The following is a 19,723-nucleotide window of genomic DNA, read 5'->3' as shown; positions in this document are numbered from 1 at the left end:
CTTTAGATCTGGATGTTTAGAAATATAATGACATCTTCCAGAACTGCAACAGTAAGAGGGAGAAATAAATAAATTTCATATGAATGTGGTAGAAAACATCAGAGGTAGGTTGGCGGACTTTGAAGTTACTAGAAATCTTGAAAATAAGTTAGATAAGGTCTATGCTGACTTGAAAAGATCATGACCTTACTGTCTGCCTACTCACTAGGAGAATTCTGTGTGCATTTTGCTCAGTTTTGTAGCTGGGAAGCTTTTGACAGCAGAGAAAGAAAAAAAAAAAATATTTGTTTACTGAAGGATCTTTAGCCTTGTGCCTTGATGTGATGATTCCATCCATCTCTCCGTGTTTCCCCTGCTTCTGCCTCTCCCTTCTTGCTCCCACTTGCTTTTAAATGTTCTGACCACTTCCATTTCTGATGGAAGAGTAAAGGTTCTAAAGATACCTATCTTAAGCTAAGCTATAGGACAGGAAGTCCCATAAGCTTGAGGTAAGCTTAGCAAAATTTTGTCCAGTGCTAGGAAATGAAATTGATCAGACTTCTCCTGGAAATTCTGTTTTTCTTCATACAGATTTTGCGTGGTTGTCTCTTCTAAAACATCCTTTTTATGATGTTGATTTCAGATGTTCTTGACATTGTGACTTGAGTTGGCCAAGGTTTGCATGCTGTAGGCATGCACAGCCTGTTTTACACACGCACAGAATACCAGACTTGCAGCCCAAGAGCAAGTCTAAGATGTAGAAAGTGTGTGTACTGATACTTAAAAAAGCATATTGAAAATGTGCCATGTAGTACAAAGGCTCCCTTAATTCACAGCCCTGAAATTAACCCTGCTTGCTGAGTTATTTCCTCTTTGCTGTCTGGGCATCAATACTGGCTCATGCTGAACCTGCTGTCACCAGCACCCTTGGGTTCCTTTCTGCTGAGCTGCTCCGTCACTCACATCGCAGTCTGTGCCTGCATCCGACATTGCTCTGTCCCCTATGCAGAACCCAGCATTTTCCTTTGCTGTAGTTCATGATGTTGGTTGTGCAGTGCTCCAGTCTATCTAGATACTCCACCAGGCCTCTTGCTCAGTTTGCTAGAATTGAGCCTCAGGGAAAACTGCTCGGGGTTCGGCCACCGGCCTGGTGTAGCCTCACTCACTGCAGTCCTCTGACCCTTGCCGTTCAAGGTGTCCATCGCCCAGCGTAGCATGGGCTCCTTCCTCGCAGTGGGCGGTTTGCCCAGCAGCGAGCTGTGAGGGGGTCGGTATCAGAGGATTACTGAGATCCAGAAAGAATCCATCTGCAACCTTCCCTTCGTCCACCGAGCAGTGACCTTATTGCAGGAGATCGCATTACTAAGGCAGGACTTTTCCTTCATGAACATACGTTGACTATACCTGGTAATAGCTTTGTTCTTTAAATATCTTTCAGTATTCCCCAGGATAATCTCAATAACTTCAGCACCTGTGAAAGTTATATTAACTGTAGCAGAGAATTCAGTTGTAATGGAGCTGTCTTTCTAAAGCTATGCTGTTCCGTAAAATATTAACGTTTTGAAATATATTATCAGAAGATAAGGGAAAAAATGAAAAATACTTGAGGTAATTTTGTAGTTTAGGTTTTTGTGCTTGTGTTTTTGGTGTGTTAAACAGCTGAAAGATGAATGCTCTCTGCAGTTGTTAGAGGGCACTTACGTTTCCCAATGGTTTTAGCACAGCTATAGATATATGAGATTCACAGAACTGTTAACCAGTAATCACTTGACCAGTAATGACATCTGATGTGATTGTTTTTATAGGAATATGTATCTATATAATGATTTAATTATATTTTTGGTCAAGGTCTGTCAGTCAAGTGATTTGCCACTCTAATGTCAAACATTTGAATACTAGTTCAGTAGCTTCCAAGTAGGTAGTGTCAAAGTAGCAGACTTGTAATTAAGCTGAATTGAACAATTTATCAAAATCAGTGTCACGAAGTCGCTCTGTCAAGGGATGCTTACAATTCAGTTAAATAAAATTAATTTATACAGCTAGGTTTTATGGAATATCTTTTAAACAATAATTGCATTTGTGCTTCGAATCTTTATTTTGTTGTTGGTTTGTGGTTTTTTTTCTCCTTGTATTTATGAGCTTTTCAGCAGGTCTCTTCAGAGACTGATAGCAGCTTGACCACTGCCTCTCCCAGATCCTTTTTCACCCTCAGTTTCCAAGTTGACAGAGATGAGAAATAATATAAAATAAATGGATCTTCCCATTGTAATTACCTATGGCTCTTATCTTTCAGTGACTTACTCAACATTACAGCCTGTACAATAGCTGCAGCCTGCATTTAATCAAGTGTTTATGTAGGTGCTTTAAGCCTTGTGGAGGTGCCATATTCATCAGTACGTTGAAATGTCTTTTTTTTTTTTTTTCAGCAGGATGTCACCATTAAATATTCTTTCCTTAGTAGAGTTTGATATAAGGAAATTTGTTACAACTTGTAGCAAATGGATATATGGTTTTTGGTGGGCTGGTACTGTTTGAGCAGATGATAATGAAATTGCGTGGAGAAAGAAAGTAGTCCCTCTAACTGAAGTGGGATCACTTATTTTGTGGAGGATGAACAATATATCTTGTGAAGTATTGCCTTTCCCTGCACTGATAACAGCAATTGACAAACCTTGCACTGAAGCTTTGGGAGCAGAGTTCTCCTTTGTCTGAAATAGGGGCAGTTCAAATATTTTAGTAATACTAAGCCAATATTTTTTTGTTGCTGTTCAGGGGTTTCGTACACCTCTATTGTATGTAGTTACGGACTTTATTTGGTAGTACTCATAGCTTCTATTAGGCTCCCTGCCATGATGTTGAGAGGGACGTTAATTTCATGTATAATGCTTTTTTTACAAATTGGTAGTGGTTCATTCTATTTTGCTTGTGCTAGAACAAAGGAGATAAAACCAATATCCACCATTTAAGATTAACATTAAGGTGTTTTTTTGGTTTTTTTTTTTTGAGTCAAGACATTTAATACTTTATTATTTTTCCTAATCCTTCTCACTAGGGATAAGCAGGCGGAGAATGAAGGCTGTAAATATAAATTCTGTATTCACAGTGGGATTTCCTTAGCTCTAACATAGATATCTAGGCCAAATGGATGACAAAAGTTTATAAGACTGTGTGCATTAAAGAATTCACATGTGAAAAGGCAGGTCCCAATTTTTATTTAAATAATGTTTGAGGTATAAGTTATGTTTGTAAGTTTGACATTTTAACCATGTAACCTATGTTTTGGATGTCTCTGGCCAGTATCATTTAACCCATGAGGAATAAAGGAGAGACAGAGGAAATTATGCATAAGAAATGTGCATTCTTTTGTTCACTGAATCCTATTTTGATTGGTATTTGCTCCCGTAGGTTGGTATTTTTTCTTATATCAGGCTTGCTTTGCTAGCTTAGGATCACTTCTTGCTGAGCCTTGGGCATGGATGTAATTGATGCTTAAGTTTTTGCATTTAATAGTAAGTGTAACGTGTCAAAGAGACAGTATTTGGTCAGTACTTGCTGTTGGATCCAACCACTCTGTCAATCTTTGACTTTATTAGTAAATACCTGAACAGCTGTGAATGAATGTGGTGTTCAGTGCATATTTAAATACTATCCTGTTAGTGTCAAGAAGTATTCTTTGAATTTAGTAATTGTTTGCTTTGATATAACTAAGTTCTATGGAATAGAAACTTGTCATCCAACAGACCTTGGTCTTCTATAGATACATTCATAAAACTGTCAGAGCTGTCTCGTAAGTCCTTAGGTTGTCTCCTTCTACTTAAGCAGTAATGATGTCAAGTGATTCTTGGACTTCTTGCAAAGAGACAAACTTAGTGGTACGCACTGATCGTTAATATACTTGCTGTTGCTGAGCTGCTAATGTTTATCTTAACACCATTTATAAACCTGGGTCTAATTGACTCCTGTCGTCTTTCTGCTAATTTGTGAGTTCATTGAAATAGCAAGTGTTCATATATCCTCACTATTGGTTTTACATAGATGCAGTTCTGCAATAAAAAAGGCATGAAAGTGGGATCCGCTTGAAAGCGTGGTTAAATAAAGGAAAATATGTCAAGGTAACAGGCCAAGATAACAAATAGCTGCTGATGGTTTCAAGAATATCATCAACAGTCAGAGTTTGAACTGCCTCTGAGGAAGCCAACCAGAAATCCTCACGATGCAAAAGAGTCGAGAGTGACATCACTGAAACTAAAATCTATGTTTTGCGTTAGACTGAAAACTGGTTAACTGAAGCAAGTAAGCAAAATCTTCATCATTTCTGTTACAGTGGTTAGCCAGTTTGTAAAATTGTCCTTGCTGACCTTACTTTTAAAATAAGACAGAAAAATGCACTTGCTCTGAAAGTTTCAAGAATGAAGTCTACTGGGAAAATTGAGTAGTAGTCTTACATTCACAGTTGGTTTTGTTTTGGTGGCTTTTATTGTTAGTTGTTTTTTGGGAGGGAGAATGTGTTGAAAATACTTTGGTACCTTAAACTCAGATCTTTTCTGGTTTCTAATGCTAGAAGTACTTGCTTATGGGCTCCCAGGAATCCTTGGATGCTAACTTTCTAACTCTATTCTCTGAAAATGAAGCAGGTTATTTGCTGTCCTGGTTTTGAGCACAGAAACACAGACCATTTTATCATGGTCAGGAAAGCACCAAAACCTTCTTTGACCAGATGACCCTCTGAGGACTGGATTGTTTTTCTTCTGATTATGTATGCTACTGCACTGCTTGTAACACCTTAATTTAGCTTATACATAAAACCTTTCCTGAATATCTTCCAACTACATTTGTTCCTAGGTTGGAAAAAAATCCGTTAAGGTTATGCATTTTGTAATGCCTGCTTCCTTCTCTGGTTCTGGGCTTGTTGGCGCTTCTTAAAAAGAAGGATCAAGTAGGAGCCTCCAGGCACATCCTGCCAAGCCTTTCATGCTGCTGCGTGTTGCAGTCTGAAGAGCACACTGACATCCCTTTAAAGTGGTCCACAAGAGGATCCCTCACCTCCTTTCTCCCTGTGCTAGTCACTCTCATACACTGACATGCTTCCTCACTGGCAGCAGTGGCTTCTGCAGCATTAAAAATTTACCTGGGGCAGTTACTCTGAATGTCTGGTTGTCTGAACGTGATTTTTGAAGTTTCTTTTACCTCTTAACTCAAGAACCAAAGAATATCTCTGTTACCCTGAGAGAAAGCAAAGAGTACTTAGCCTCGTATCTAGCTGGAGTCCTAAGTCAGTCAGTGCATGTTCTTCTGTTGGATGTTTTTATTAATGAAGCTTTTGTTGCATATATTCCAATCCTGACAACTGCTGAGAGACTGTCAGATTTGCCAATTCACTGGCCTGCAAAGAGAGGATTGTTGAATAATGAGCTACCTGCTGTAATCTCACTCTGACCACTGCTGTCATTACCCGTAATAAAACACAGCATAGGAGCCTGGAACCCAAAGCTACAGCCTGGGAGCTGCTATGTGGTATGGGGGACAGTCTTTGAAGTTAAGGCTGTGTGTCTGTGGCATCCTGTAGTCTGGGTTGGGCAATAACTGGTGCCTTGGTGTTCTATGCTGACATGAAAAGAAAAACTGCCATATGAAGGGTTAGATTTCTAAGCAAAGAATGCAGGCTAATGTCTTCTGTTCCAATAAACTAGTTTTCCCATTTTGAATTAGTTTCCCATTTTGAACTAGCTTCCCATTTTGAATTAGTTTTTTCACTTTTGTTTTTGTTACGTCACCGCTGCTGTATAATAAGGTTCCATCATTTTATTACAAATAATATTGGTGTATATGCGAAGGTTTGCATGTGCAGTTACGATTCCTTTAGTAGTAACTTTACCTAAATTGTTCAAGAGATTTTTCTTTGTTCTTTCTAGAGTGTTACAATTGAATATGCTGAAATTAATATTTGTGTATAGTGCATTTTCTCAAACCCACAAAGATTATTTGTACTACTTTTTCCAAAACTATTTCAGGGATCTTGTATTCTCTCAATAGCCTGAATAACCTTATTTTGGATCATTCTAAATAAAGAAGATATAAGTAAGAAAATAAGTGTCACTATAAGCACAACATAATTTAATTTTCAATCCTTAAAAAAGTCTTCAAACTTGCTGTATATGCTGAATGAAAATTGTCCTGTGTTAGTATTTCTTTAAGGTTAACAGTAAGAACGTATGAATATGATTCACCAGGGCTGCCGCATGTCTCCAGGTTCCTATAACAGGGAGATGATCTCAATCTGCCTTCATGCTGTTAAAATGATGCATAAGCCTACCAGCATTCTCAAATGATGGAGTATTATTGCAGCCTCTTAAAAGTTGGGCACTGAGATAATTTGGTTGATGTTGGAGAAAGAATGTACCATAACCCCTGTGGCTCAACTTTCATTGAATAAATATGGCATGCTGCTGCTTTTGTTCTCCTTGTGTATGGAAGAACAATTAACATGTCAAAAAAGAAGAATCGCGGAATGTTCTGGCTCATTCCTGTAAAAAGTGCAATTCCACACGGAGTTGTGTTTTAGAAATTATTGTGCAACGTTCAAGGTTCTGTCTCCAAAAAAAATCAGCCGTAGGCCATCGTGTGCTGCTTACAGAGATGTGTTACTACGGCTTGAAGAACAAATTAATAACGTTACCTAAGCACCTGTAATATGTTTTAAGAATATGGCATACTTTTATTGCTAGATACGAACAGGGTCTCCAGTATGACTCATAGCTGTGTAGTTGAAAAATTCTTTCTGTGTAGATGTGTAAAATGGCTGTGATTGCAGTTGACTTCTGTTTTATTTAAAGCAAACGTCATCAGATGTCCACAGTAACTCGTGGTGTTTTGCCAGTAAACTGAAGAGTTCCGTTCTTCTCTTTAGCTGTAGTAGTGAAACGTATGAAAACCCTTTTAAGTCTTCATTACAGATTGACATATTGTCAGGCTCTATTTGATTGTGATCAAATATGTAACTTACAGGTATTATAAAATTCTAGAAAAGTTTTTCCAGTTCATAGTCTGAAATTTCTGTGAAAGCATCTGCAAAGAGCAGATGAGCAGATTCATTGTGTGCTTCCACTGACAAACTGACGTTAGGTTTTTGGGAGGCTGTTTCTGACGGGAAATGTTCAGCATTTCTGACTACGATTTGAAAACTCAGCGTATTTAAAATAAAATAAAAAATAAAAATGTTCTAGAAATGTGAAATACAATGATAGGGTTTTTAATTCTGTAAGTGAGAATGAACAATGAATACTTCTTTTTATGGGAGGCTTTTTTTGTGTTTGTTTAACCAGATACAGCTTGTCAATATTAAAAGTGATTGGAAGCTAAGTGGTAAGGAATGAGGAGCAGCCTAGATTCATGTAATTATTATTATTTTTTTTTTTTTTTGAAGAAGGCAAGAGAGTTAGCCTGGTTTCCATAATTACAGCTTCTTGCAGCAGTTTGCAGATGAAATAGTTGTGTAAGGCACTAACTTGTGAAAATAGGAAATTAAGACTTTGCAAAAAGGCAATAATTTGTTGTAAGTCACAAGCTGCAATTATTAAATATTGCTGCATGTTTAAATTTGTGCAAAATGTTAACAACATATAATGTAGCGTAACAGCAGTCTTGAAAGACAGTATATCAAGTGGAGTTGGTGCATCTTTGTTGCATGCTATTTTTTGGTAAAACCTCTCAAATTGAAGGAGTTGAAAGTCATTTTTTTGCCTCAAATACACTTCAAGTTTTTCTTTAACATTTATTTCTACTTAAGTTTAACAGATGAACCCTGAGAACCGAAATTCTGAACTAAGGACATAAAATAGAATGTTAACGTGATGGCATATATCCTCAGAAAGCTCTGATACTTGTTAAGAGCTTTCTTAGTGCAAAAGCAGCGTTCAGGCAATTGTAGGGTGCCTTTGTTTGAGGCATGTGTGTTGTATTTTCCTACCAGGGAGGCTGAAGTGTCTAGTGCCCTGAGCAGAGCAAGTGATAGGCATGCTCTTAGGTTGTATTGTGCTGTCACTGAAGAAAACAAGATAAATATGTGCCTTTGTGCTGATAAGAAAGTGTCTATAACGTAATCAATCTTTAACTTGACTGCTATGATGTACCCTGTTTATTAGGTCTTACCCTTTCTCTGGCCTGAGTGCAGCTCTGAAATCCAATATGTTTGCCTGAGGGAAATTCTGAATTCCTGTGATGGTACCATAACTGTGTTATTTCAGAAATGCTTCCCTTTGTACTATCTTTCAGTCTCAAGAAGAACATGAGATGGTGTAATAGTGCTGGATAAAAATTACTTTTAGTAGCAACACTGTCTGCATCACGCTGGTGGCAAACCTTAGCCTCCAGAATGTTCACAATACACAGCATTGATGGATGCTGTGACCCAGTGCTGTGGATCTGCTGCTGGATGGGACACCCACATCCTGATGAGTAATGGATTAGGGACAGTTCTTCAGAACTGCCTCGCTGCGCTGCTGTACTGTAGTTTATGGTGGTCTTGGATCTTTTTAGCTGCTGAGCTGTTCTAGGCAGCCATGAGGGGCTCTTGCTGCTCCTCCAAGCTGTTCCTGTAGAGTTCAGCCTGAGGACTGCAGCCCGAGAACTGTGTCTTCAAGTGGTGAGCTTTGCAAGTTTTGCTTGTTAATTTTTAGATGAATGTAGATTTTTAAGAGCTTCCTTGCAAGTCTGATCACAAATTTCTGCTTCACTGGATCTCTCTTCTTACTTATTTCTTAGCCTTGATTGCTTAAAGGACAAATCTTCCTGCAGCTGCTGGCACTGATTGGTTTCTAAATTTAGGGAAATCTTGCTGCCAGTACTTCTAACACAGATCTGATGAGAGTAAAGGTGAGGAAGTTCTCTCTGTTATCAGAAAGTGGTAGTTAAAGGTCAGTTTTATGTGAGCATCTAGAATTTATCCACCTGCTCAAACGAAGCTTAAACTTTCCCTTACTCTGTTGACATCGAGTAATCAGTCCGGATGAGGAATTTGACTAGGTTTTTTAGAGTTAGTATTTATCTTTTCATCTCTGATTATGCTGGACTGCTAAGTAGCATTCCACTGTGATTCAGATAGTGAGCAAGACTAGTAATGATGCTTCTCCCTTTTCCCTGTAAGATCTTGCACAGTTGTACGTCATCTGGCATTCACTTTTAGGGAGTAGCCCTGTACCTCCTGTTCTTTCTTCACAAAGCTTTATCCATGGGTGAGTCAGTCATATGCGACTTCTTCCTTCCCAAGTGTGTGTGTTCCCTCAGCTGAAGGCACCGTCCTTCCTGCAGATACCTGTGGGGCTAACCTGCAGGAAGCGTTACACAGCCCCAGTAGCTGTGTTCCATCCCGCAAAGCTTGCGCTTTGTGGCGCAGCTGCTGCTCCGTGCTTCACGAGTCTCGTTTTGCAAGTGAAACTCACCACGTATTCATGAAGAATGTCTAAATTTTCATTTAGACAGTTAATATATAGCAATCTGCAACCGTCAGGAATTACTGCAGCCACATCGCAGCGTGGCAGCTTGATTACAGCGATTGGCTACTGAACTGTGAGTCTTCATCTGATATACACATGTATATACATATACCCTACATACACATGTATGTTTGTGTATAGATGTTTGTGTGAATATATATGTATATTTGTATGATGGAGCCATAAAAATATAACACGGGCAACTAAATATGTAATAGAAAAATATTTTAAAACGAGCTTGTTTCATGAGGGTTAGAACCTTGTTCCTTAGCACAGGACCTGTGAAACCAGTATTCTCTTTTGTTCCTTGCTTTGAAGGACATGTGGTTCATGTTTCTATTTTCAAGATTTTCGAGCAGAGTCTTTTGATTTAGGAACTTTGAAGCAGGTTGTGGTAATGGATCGGTGCAAATTAACCACTGTCTGGGAAGTATAACATCAGGCTTAGCAGGTTAAGAATGTGATGTAGCCTGAGTTGGTGCTTGGGACATTCTTGATGTGTGTGGGCTTAAGAAAGGTAGCCTTAATCAGAAAGAGCTGTCAACTCAATGGAATATGACTGAGGTCAGAGCTAGAGGAAGGAGGATTATGGTAAGCACTGGGGAGTTCACTACTGTTTGAAAAGCAGAAAACCCAGGATCAGGGTTGGTTTTCACTGGCATGTTAAGTTTGCTGACTTCTGGTTAGTAACGAATTTTTAAAAAATCTGAGGTGAATGTAACAGATATTTGTGATCTGGGTGTTGCTGCTGAGGAAAACTAACCCAAGTTAAAAATAAATAATTGATGGACCAGTGAAAATTTTCTTAATATATGCCTCTCCTGGCTTTTCAATGTGATGTTCTTTTTGAAGGACAGAACGGGCTATTTTCATGTGTTATGTTAAATATTAATTCTTGGGTCTAGTTCTTATTTTTTAGTTACTTGCTTTTTGAAAGCATATAATGCTTTGAACCCCAAATGCAGTTTCACTTCTTAGGCAGTAAAGGTACATTGTCTAAAATGAAGTACAGTACCATCATAATTGAAGTAATAAAGCAGACTGGAGGAGCAAGAATCATAGGAGCATGGTTATGTGCGGTGATCTCTGTCACACATTTCTGCATTGGTAAATTCGTATTTTTATGTAGCAAAATAAAAGTCTCCTTGCATTTGTAGGGAAAAGGATGGGGAAATGTGTTCTGTGTCAATAAATGCATGGACACAGGCAACATGAAAAGCTCTGGGAACAAACTATTAAATCTTAAAATCACAGTCAAGTGTGCTACCATTGCTCTTTCCACATTACCTTTTATCTTTCTTCTTTCATCCCCCGACAGAAATGTTGGTTACCAAATACCAAATCTTAATGATTTGTTATTAGATAAAACTCTTTAATGTCAATGGCATTTGACAGTTAATCATGAACCCAAGAGGAGTGCAGCAATCTCTGATTCAGTCACAATTTTGATCGGATTAGTTTGTTGTAAATTCTTCCTAGAACACCATGCAGTCCTTTCTCTGCTTCTTCACCCCCAGGAGCCAATGTTTTAGCGTTCCTTTTTCAGTTATAAAGATCAGTGCCAGGTGCCTGATGATTGTGTGCAATCCTATTATAGCAAACCGGTGTTCACATACACTGAAAGAAAACATTTTAGTAAAGAAACAGATTTAAGTTTAAAGCTTGCAGAGGATTACTACAAGCAGCGTAGAAAAATATCTTTTGGGAGGAAAGTGTCACCAAATTATCCCTTTAATGTGATTGAAACATGCCTTTGTGTCTGTAATAAGTATATATTTAATTTTGATGAGCTACTTGCAAATAAATTTGCGAAGGCTAGAAATGAAGATGCTTTTTTCAGTCGTTTGTGTCAATTGCAGGGTAATTGGCTGGTTCTTCAGAGGACTTGTGGGAACAGCACTGCAGTGCTGTCAGCATTTGTCTATGCTTTTCTATTTCCTTACTGTAAAGCATCCATAATTCAGCGTAAGTTACAAGCTCTAACCGCAGGAATTATTTTGTATGAAGAGCCTCTAAATCAAGGTCAGAATGCTTCTCCTTCTCCTTGTGCGGATGAGGTGAAAATGTCAGCTGAAACCTGTTAGAAACTGCAGAACAGGGTGGGGGGCTGTGTGCTAAATGCAGTGTGTTCCTGTTGATAAAAATGAACCTATAAATCAACGAGACAAATATGTATGAACTAAAATGTATCTTTGTTTTTACTCGCTGGTGTACTGTTACGTGAATGTGCTGCTTAATACAGCTACACAGCGACAATTGTGCATCTCTTTTGAATCCAGAACTGCCTCTTCAAGACTCATGTAGGAAGCATTGAAGTGTTAGGTGCCTGTGTAAATGCGGCACAGCATTTGGGGTACGTGTTACAAATCTGGACAGATACTCCCGCTTAAGTCTAAGGTATTGAATCTGATGAAGGTGGGGATGAAAGGAGTATTGCACAGCAGTAGGGGAGTGTAATACAGTCTCAGCGTGAATCTGTGTCCCTACTTTTGTCAAAGAGTTTGAGACAGGCAATTATTGTTAATACAGTGTTTTGTGGTTGAATCTCCTGTTACAGATGTAAGTTGGAGCGTGCTATGATATAATGTGTTCTGGAAGAATCTGAAATGGATGGATAAGTTTGGGTACTCAGAAATAATCTTTCTGTCATTCCAAGAATATCGAAGAGTACTGCTAAATAAGCCCTTCATAAGCTGTTAGTTAATTTGGGACAAAGTACTGTGCTTAGTATTTAGTAGATGGAAACGAAGGTGTCTCCTGCTGATTGTTATTTTTTTCCCCTCATACATTTTGCCCACTGCTCGAGCTGCGGCATTTTTGTTACCAGCTAATTAGGTTCATTCTATGTAGATGGACAGCCACAGTGACTCAGCAGGGCAGAGCTAAATTACTTCCGTCCATCCTGCTAGGCTTGTTAGTAAGTCATGAATATCCTGATATTGTCTCTTTTATTAGTTTCAGTATTTTCTTCAGAGACCTTGTGAATCATAGGCTAAGAATTGCCCTACAGGAAGGTTTTGAAGGTGATGATCTCTCTTTGGAAAGAATCCTGTAGCCTACTGTTTCACATAAAACATTGTGATGTCCTAATACCTGTGCTGACTCACTAAAGTGCAGCAACTTTATACGTAAGATCTGTGCAAAAATGTGCCATGTGAAGTATGTTAAGTATAAATAATTTGCCTTAGAATAAATTCTCTAGTTCCTAACTGTTGAAAAAGATGAATTATTGTGGAGTAGTTAACATTGGCAAATCTGAGACCCGGAAACCTTTGAAAGCTGGGACATGTGCAAAGGCAGAGAATCATATAATCATTTGAGTTGAAAGGGACCCTTAAAGGTCATCCAGTCCAACTCTGCTGCAGTAAACATCTATAGCTAGATCAGGTGCTCAGAGCTCCATCCAGCCTGATCTTAAATGTTTCTAGGGACTGTGCACCCACCACACTTCTGGGCGACCTATTTAACAGCTTCACTACCCTCATTGAAAAAAAACCTTTTATGTCTAATCTGTTTGAAACTGCTTCCCCTTGTCTTATCACCACAGATCCTGCTAAAGAGTCTGTCTCCTGCTTTCCTCTAGCTCCCCTTTAGATACTGACAGGCTGCTATCAGGTCTTCCCAGAGCCTTCTCTCTAGGCTGCACAGCCCCAGCTCCCAGCCTGTCCTTACAGGAGAGGCATTCCAACCCTTGGATTACTTTTGTGGCCCTCCTCAGGCTGTGTTCCAACAAGTCCCTGTCTCTCCTGTACAGAGCACTCCATATTTGTACGCGGTGCTCCAGGTGAGGTGTCACAGAGATGTCCTCCCTCACCTTGCTGACCACGCTGCATTTATCCAGCCCAGGATACTTTTGGCTTTATGGGCTGCCAGAGCACATTGCTGGCTCACGTTCAGTTTGCCATCCATCAGTACCCCCAAGTCTTTTTGGTTGGACTGCACTCAGTGTTGGGGTCTCTATTTCTTTGTGAATTTGGATAGCTAACTACTTAATGCTGTTTGCTGAACAGTTCCCTTGCTTCTTCAAAGTATTGTGTTAGGGTAAGCTGTTGTGGTTTAACCTGGCAGGTGGCTAAGCACCACATGGTCCTGCTCCCCCTCTCCCAGCTGGATGAGGGAAAGAATTTGGGGAAAAAAGTATAGAACTCTTGGGTTGAAATAAAAACTATTTACTAAGATAAAGAAAAGGATAAGGATAATAAATATGAATAGATATGTTTATATCAAGTGAGTGATGCAAAACCAATTGTTCAGCACGTTGTGTTATCCAAGTAGTTTTTGTCCTACAACCCAAATATAGCGTTATACCAGACACTCTGAAGACAGCAGTTCTGTCCAAGCTGAAATTAGGACAGCCATAACGGTGCCTGAGAACTATCACTGTGCTGGCCCCTAAAGACTTGTTTTTTTGTAGCAGTGGTGGCCTTCTGGCACCAGTTTTCCTTTTTGTTTCATTTGGGCAGAGATGTGAGGTGAGCTGGTGCTAAGGGAGGCAGCACTGGGTTTTGCCACACAATTCTGCCAGAACTGGTGTTCTGCCAGTGGGTACTTAGCGTATCTGAGATTTTTTTCTTTTGTCATGTATTTTATTTTATTTTTTTATTTTTCATGTATGGCTATGTGAATTGCCAAAGCAAATGTGTGTATTACTCACCCAGATACACACACAGTTCCATTACCCAGCATTTGCATAGTGTCTGTCTGCATGATCAAGGCATATTTGATGATCTTTATATGTGATGAGGGGTTTTATTTTAAGCTGAATGTGAAGTCATCTTTAACTATGAGTATAAAAATATTTAATCAAACAGAAATGCCTAGCATGATAGGTAGTACAGGAATTAAGCACACAGACTTGGATATTAGCTTTGGCTTAGGTAGAAATTTTTTTTGAAACTTAGTTTGCTTGCTTGAAATGTGTTGTTTTTTTTGTTTGTTTTTCCTGTGTTCTTAAAAATATAATTTATTAGAGTTCATTCAGTGCACTTAAAAAATCCTTAGTGCAAGTGTCACTTCTAAAAAATTTCTCTGGCACACTGATAGTACTGTGTGTGTATATCTGCTTCAGAAACCTCTGCAAGAAACAGACTGATTTCCTAGAAACTGTTCACTGTTTGCATTGTGCTTCGTGTTGCACGTTCTGGGCGCTCTAACTGGTAGATCTTTATCCTTTTTGCAAGAGGGAGTCTGGAAGCAGCAAGAGATGTGCACAGTCACAACACGTGTAGAGCTGTCAGTAACATATGCAAACTGCAGATACAGATATTCAGGTGACAGAATACACTGCTACGTATGTTTCAGTGGCTTAAAATGTTATCCATAGTATGTATTGTACAATGTACTTGGGAAATACTAACAAAAAGATAACTGCTATAATTGATGTGATTATGTATGTTTATATTTATCTCAGCTTTGTAACAAGCATTTCTGACTTAATTTTTCTTTGTTCAAGTAGGGCTGCTGAATGTGATGAAATATTACATAGTTGAATTTCAGTAGTCAGCTTTCTGATAATTGCTTTGGTTACTAAATACCTAACACAAACTTTCTGTTTTCCAAATGGATTACATTATGTACGCATTGGGTTCCCTCTGGGCATTGCATTTTTTCAACTGATTTCCATCTTGATTTTAATGCTTTTATAACAATGAACAAGCTAGGTTGAACTGGAAAAACTGAAAATGATTGATATGAGCAGGACGATGTTTGAACCTTGGAGGTTTTTCTTTTGTTTTGTTGTTGTTGTTTAGCTTCCTTCTTGACAAATATCAGAAATGTCTGCTAGAGTTAATGAAGGAAAAGTGAAGCTGTACTGTTTATCATATTAATACAGTTTTGGGTTTCCCAAGAGAAAATTTCTTGTTTGTCTCAAGGTGATTTTTTTTGTTGTTGTTGTACTTAAGTTGTCTGAATGATAAATAGTGCCCTAGGTAAGTTGCAGGCTGTACATGTAAGGAAAAGTAATATTGCATTTGAAAGTTTTCTGATAAAGTGGAATCCAATTTTGCATTGAGAAGCTACAATGAATTTTAACCACTTTTTGGCTGAAATTTTATCAGTCTGTTTATTAGGAAATGAGAAATTATTCACTTAAATCTTCAGTGATCAGGGCCTGACAAGATTATTTTAGAGGCTCTTTTTTAAATAGAAGTAGCGTTGATCATGATTTACCTAAGCGTCTATATTTATGTAAATGTCTCCATTGTATATGGATACAGTATATGTAGGTATATATAACAATATATTTAAAAACGTACAGTTCCACGGTTTAGCATTAAAAAAAAAAAACCTTCAGATTAATTCTGAAGTCTAATTGCTTAAGTGCTGACTACTGTTATTAACTTTGTCCAGTCACTGACGTGTTTATAGGCAACTTTGCTGTTTAAACAAAGTTTCACTTGCAAGAAAATATAATGAACTGAACTTGTACTTCCAGCCTAGCTTTACATATAGCAAAGTTCATCTTCAGACAGAATGGGCCAATTCTGATGTAAACTATAGCACAGTTTTTGCCATAGCCACCTGGCTTAAGTTGGATGGAAAATGTATTAATTGGCTTATAAATTTGTGTTTTGTGTATTGGATAGGGGCAAAATACTCTCTAGTCATCTAGCAGTGTATGTAAGAAACAACAGGGTATATTACAGAGGACAACGTTTTTTCACGTGTGCTGTATCAGAATTTATTTCCCAGCCAGCAAGTGAAGGAATATAGTAGCTGTTTATAACCCGTGCCAAAAAAGCTTGGGTGAAAAATATCTTCCACTATCTTTGTTGCAATGGGATGTACGTACTGAAAACAAGTAAATGGGATCCATATGTTAAAAGCGCTTACTTTGAGTGTGAACAGAAAGCATCTTCCCCTATCTTTCTCTAGGTAAGAAAAGTGCTTATATGTTATTAATGATAAGCAATAGCTTACTTGTCTTTACTCTTGCATGTCCTGGTTACTTTACCCACCAATGGCTTTGTGTAACTGGTGCCAATTGGTATTAGCAAGTGTAAATTGTGAATAGTTTGTAAATAGCTCCGTAGAGCGGAAGCATTTGGTAATGAAGACTTCTTTTGAGTTTGTTGTGTATAAGACACAGTATATTATTTACTGTATTTATAAAAGTCTTTGCTTACGGGATGACAGAGTTGTTGGCAGGAGCAGCACGGGGAACTCTTCAGCTCTCATAGAAGCCACTGAGTGTTGTCAGGCACTGGCTAACTGTGCCTGAGCCTGGCCTGATTCCTTCTTTGGATATGGAGGCTGATCTGCAGCCCACTGGTGCAGAAGGAGAGACTCCCCAGAGCTTGGGATCGGACCGTAGACGGTTAGGGATGGATTGTCATTGTGGTGAGAGTGTGCTTAAACATGTCATGTTCAGATGGAGCCTTTCCCATCTTTAGTGGTGCTTGGTGACAGGAGCTTGCTTGCTTTTGGCCTTCAGGGAGAGGCAGCTGCAGGGTGAGTATCCTGCATGTGGAGGCATCGGCTCCTTTATGGATCCCTGGTAGATGGCACTGCTTGTTTCGCTAATGATTGGCACAAATGAAACGTGACCCCTTCTTTAAGCTGTTCACATTGAACCATTTGCATGCTGTCACTTGCACCTTGTGTAAGTTCTCATTAGGAAGCCTCACGTTTCCATCTTGTTGTTGAAGGCTTTATGGAAGGTGTTGTTATGGGCCCCTGGAAGGAAATAAGCATTGAATAGTCATTCCCAATGCACGCTTCCCTTTCTCCCCCCAAAAGACTCTACTCCTGGAATGCAACAGGCATAACGCAACCAGCACAAATTCATGGGAATTGGCCTGCTGCAAATGAAGGTAGAAAAGGAAAGGGGAACGCAGGTAGCAGATTGGTCAGTGGGGGAGTAAAGAAAAGATACAGAAAGGAATCAGAAGCCCTCCAAGTAGGGAGTGAAGACATGTACACGTGGATGGTAGATTTCTCAGGAAGTAGGTTTAGGGCCTTTTAATAATCAGTGTCAGTTCAGTGCCTCCTTTTCCCAAGCAGCTCTGTCTTCAATAGATTGTTACCATTCCCACCTGCTGCAGTTTTTCAAGTGATAGCAGTCACCTGGTTTTTATTTCTTCTGCTTTCAAATTCATGCCTGCCTCACTCCTACATTTCATTCGTCTGCTTTGTTTCAGAGAAAGAAGGTTCTTATCTCAACCTCCATCTAGTCAGGGTGAGAACATGTAACACGTTGTGTACTGCTTCTCAAGGGTCTGCTGTGTGAGTGGCTCTCTGAAATTGCTTCTAGCATACTTTAGATGTAAAGGGCATCTTGGCTGTGACTGTTGTTTTTGTCTAAATGTATGTACGGATATGTTTAGCACATCTGATGGGGTATTATTACACCACTTATTGACTCCTATGCTAGTCTTTGTACCAGCTCATTTCAGTGTTTTGTCATGTGGCTGTAGCAACCTGTATATACGTCTGTATTGTAGGAAGAAATGGAAAAGAAACGGGCTTCTCTGGCACGCCAATTATGTCAACTCCATTATGTACCTTTCAGATCCTTTGTATTCTGATTCAAGTTTAAAACATCCTGATTTCTGGAACTTTACTCCTAAACTTTTTGCAACTTTGTTCTAGCACTTTCCGCTTTTCTTCCCTGTTGACCTTGTTCTGGTCTTCAACTTACGTGTGACCCACATAAGTGCCTATGACTTTTCTTGCCACTTTGTATAACTGAAACTGTTTACTTCCCTTTGGGCCCCTGGGTCCCTTCAGGTCTTCTGTTCAGGTACCAAGAACTTCCTTCTGCTTGAAAGTCAGATTCTGCAACAGAGGTCTTGTCATCACTGCACCTTATTGGGTTCAATACAGTCACCTGCATGTGGTTTCTGGCAGCTCAGATTGTGCTGGAACTAACTCTTTAGTCTTACGTGCTTGTGTAATATCAAAAAGTTTCCATTAAGGTACAAGTCATAGTGATAATATGCAGCTTTCTGGTACTCTGTTGTTCTTTTATTATTATTTTGAGCCATGCTGTTAAGAACTGAACTGATAATCCATTGCACATAACTGTTTGTGATGAAGCCAGGACCTGTGTTCAGCAAGACTGTGCGTGTGTGCGCTTTTATATTTATATATATATGTGTGTGTGTAAATATGTATATAAATGTGTGTATATATATATATATATATATATAAACCCTGTATTTTAAGATTTTTTTTTGATGGCTTACAAAAAGGGAGGAAGCAGCTGTAGGGAAGGAGCAAGAGGTGAATTTTTACACACCTCTTCTTGTCTTGTTGTCCATTACTATGTTTTAGCCCATTCTCCCAGTGGGGAAGTGTGAAGTGTAAGTGCAGGCAACAGAGTTAAGCTTGAATATCCTGCAGAGATTCACTATCACAAAGGGTAATACTGCTTTATCGATTCTTCCCATACTGTATCCCACAGTTGTGTTAAGCCTGTAGCAAGTGCAACCTTTACAAAAGAAGATCAAGAGATATGGCTTACCATTTAAGTTGAATACTGGCTTAAAAATGGGATAAGAGTATGTTTCTTAGGCATGACATATTGTTGGCATTTTAGTATATACATGATAAAAGAAACCCGCACAGTGGAGAAAGTTCACCACATTTATTATAATTATTTATTTTCAAGCCCAACATCTGTGGATGCAAGTCATAGGACCAACTTCACTTTTTTCTAGAGCATAACTTAAAATACCACTTCTAACTACTCTTCTTTAAACTTTAGTCACACAGCTGTCCTTAAATAATTCCAGTTTCTGTTATTTGCTGAGGATATATTGTGATATATGACTTAATCATTATTTTGCAATTTGTTCTGTAGAGAGTTAGCAAGGATCTTCGAAAATTTAAATAGAGACCAGTTGATTAAAAAAAAAAATTTCTTGTCTTAATCTTCTTTATTATCCGTGATTGTTTTCTGTAGTAAAATGCCAAAGCACTTCCAGTTCAGTAATATACCTTCTTGCTTCAAATGTTGATCAGTATTTATTGAGAAATGTATCAATCTTGTACATCTTAATTCTTTTTTGAAAATCCTCACAAGAGATTCATGTGCTGTAGACTGACCGGGCACTGATATGTGTTTTTGTGCCTTACCAGACTGCTCATTATATTCAGGTGACTGGGTCAGAGCTAGAGTCAAGGAAAAGAGAGAGGCAATTGGAACACTTCTGTTCAGATCCCTGCAGTTGTGTGTTGTCTTCTCCTCCACTGCCTTGGGTGCATTATCTCTAGAACAAAAGACCATTTGTGAAGCATAGGAGTTTTGC

The 19,723-nt window shown here is 38.8% G+C and overlaps 1 protein-coding gene across 8 annotated transcripts in view; it reads left to right on the top strand.

The window, feature by feature from the left end:
• The window catches only part of TENM2 (teneurin transmembrane protein 2), a 1,471,143-nt gene that overhangs the window by 948,155 nt on the left and 503,265 nt on the right, over positions 1 to 19,723 (top strand). Inside the window, exon 1 of one of the 8 annotated variants that reach the window (XM_085236694.1) lies at positions 9,389 to 9,543. The exons of the other annotated variants lie outside the window; for them this stretch is intronic. The gene's annotated coding sequence lies outside the window, so the exon portion shown is untranslated. Of the gene's footprint in view, positions 1 to 9,388; positions 9,544 to 19,723 lie in introns of those variants that run through there. 8 annotated transcript variants of the gene reach the window in all.

This window comes from Meleagris gallopavo, chromosome 15 (genome assembly GCF_905368555.1).
Source record: "Meleagris gallopavo chromosome 15, MGAL_WU_HG_1.1, whole genome shotgun sequence".
In the NCBI taxonomy this organism is placed as follows: Eukaryota; Metazoa; Chordata; class Aves; order Galliformes; family Phasianidae; genus Meleagris; species Meleagris gallopavo.
This window is presented reverse-complemented; position numbering and strand designations above follow the sequence as displayed.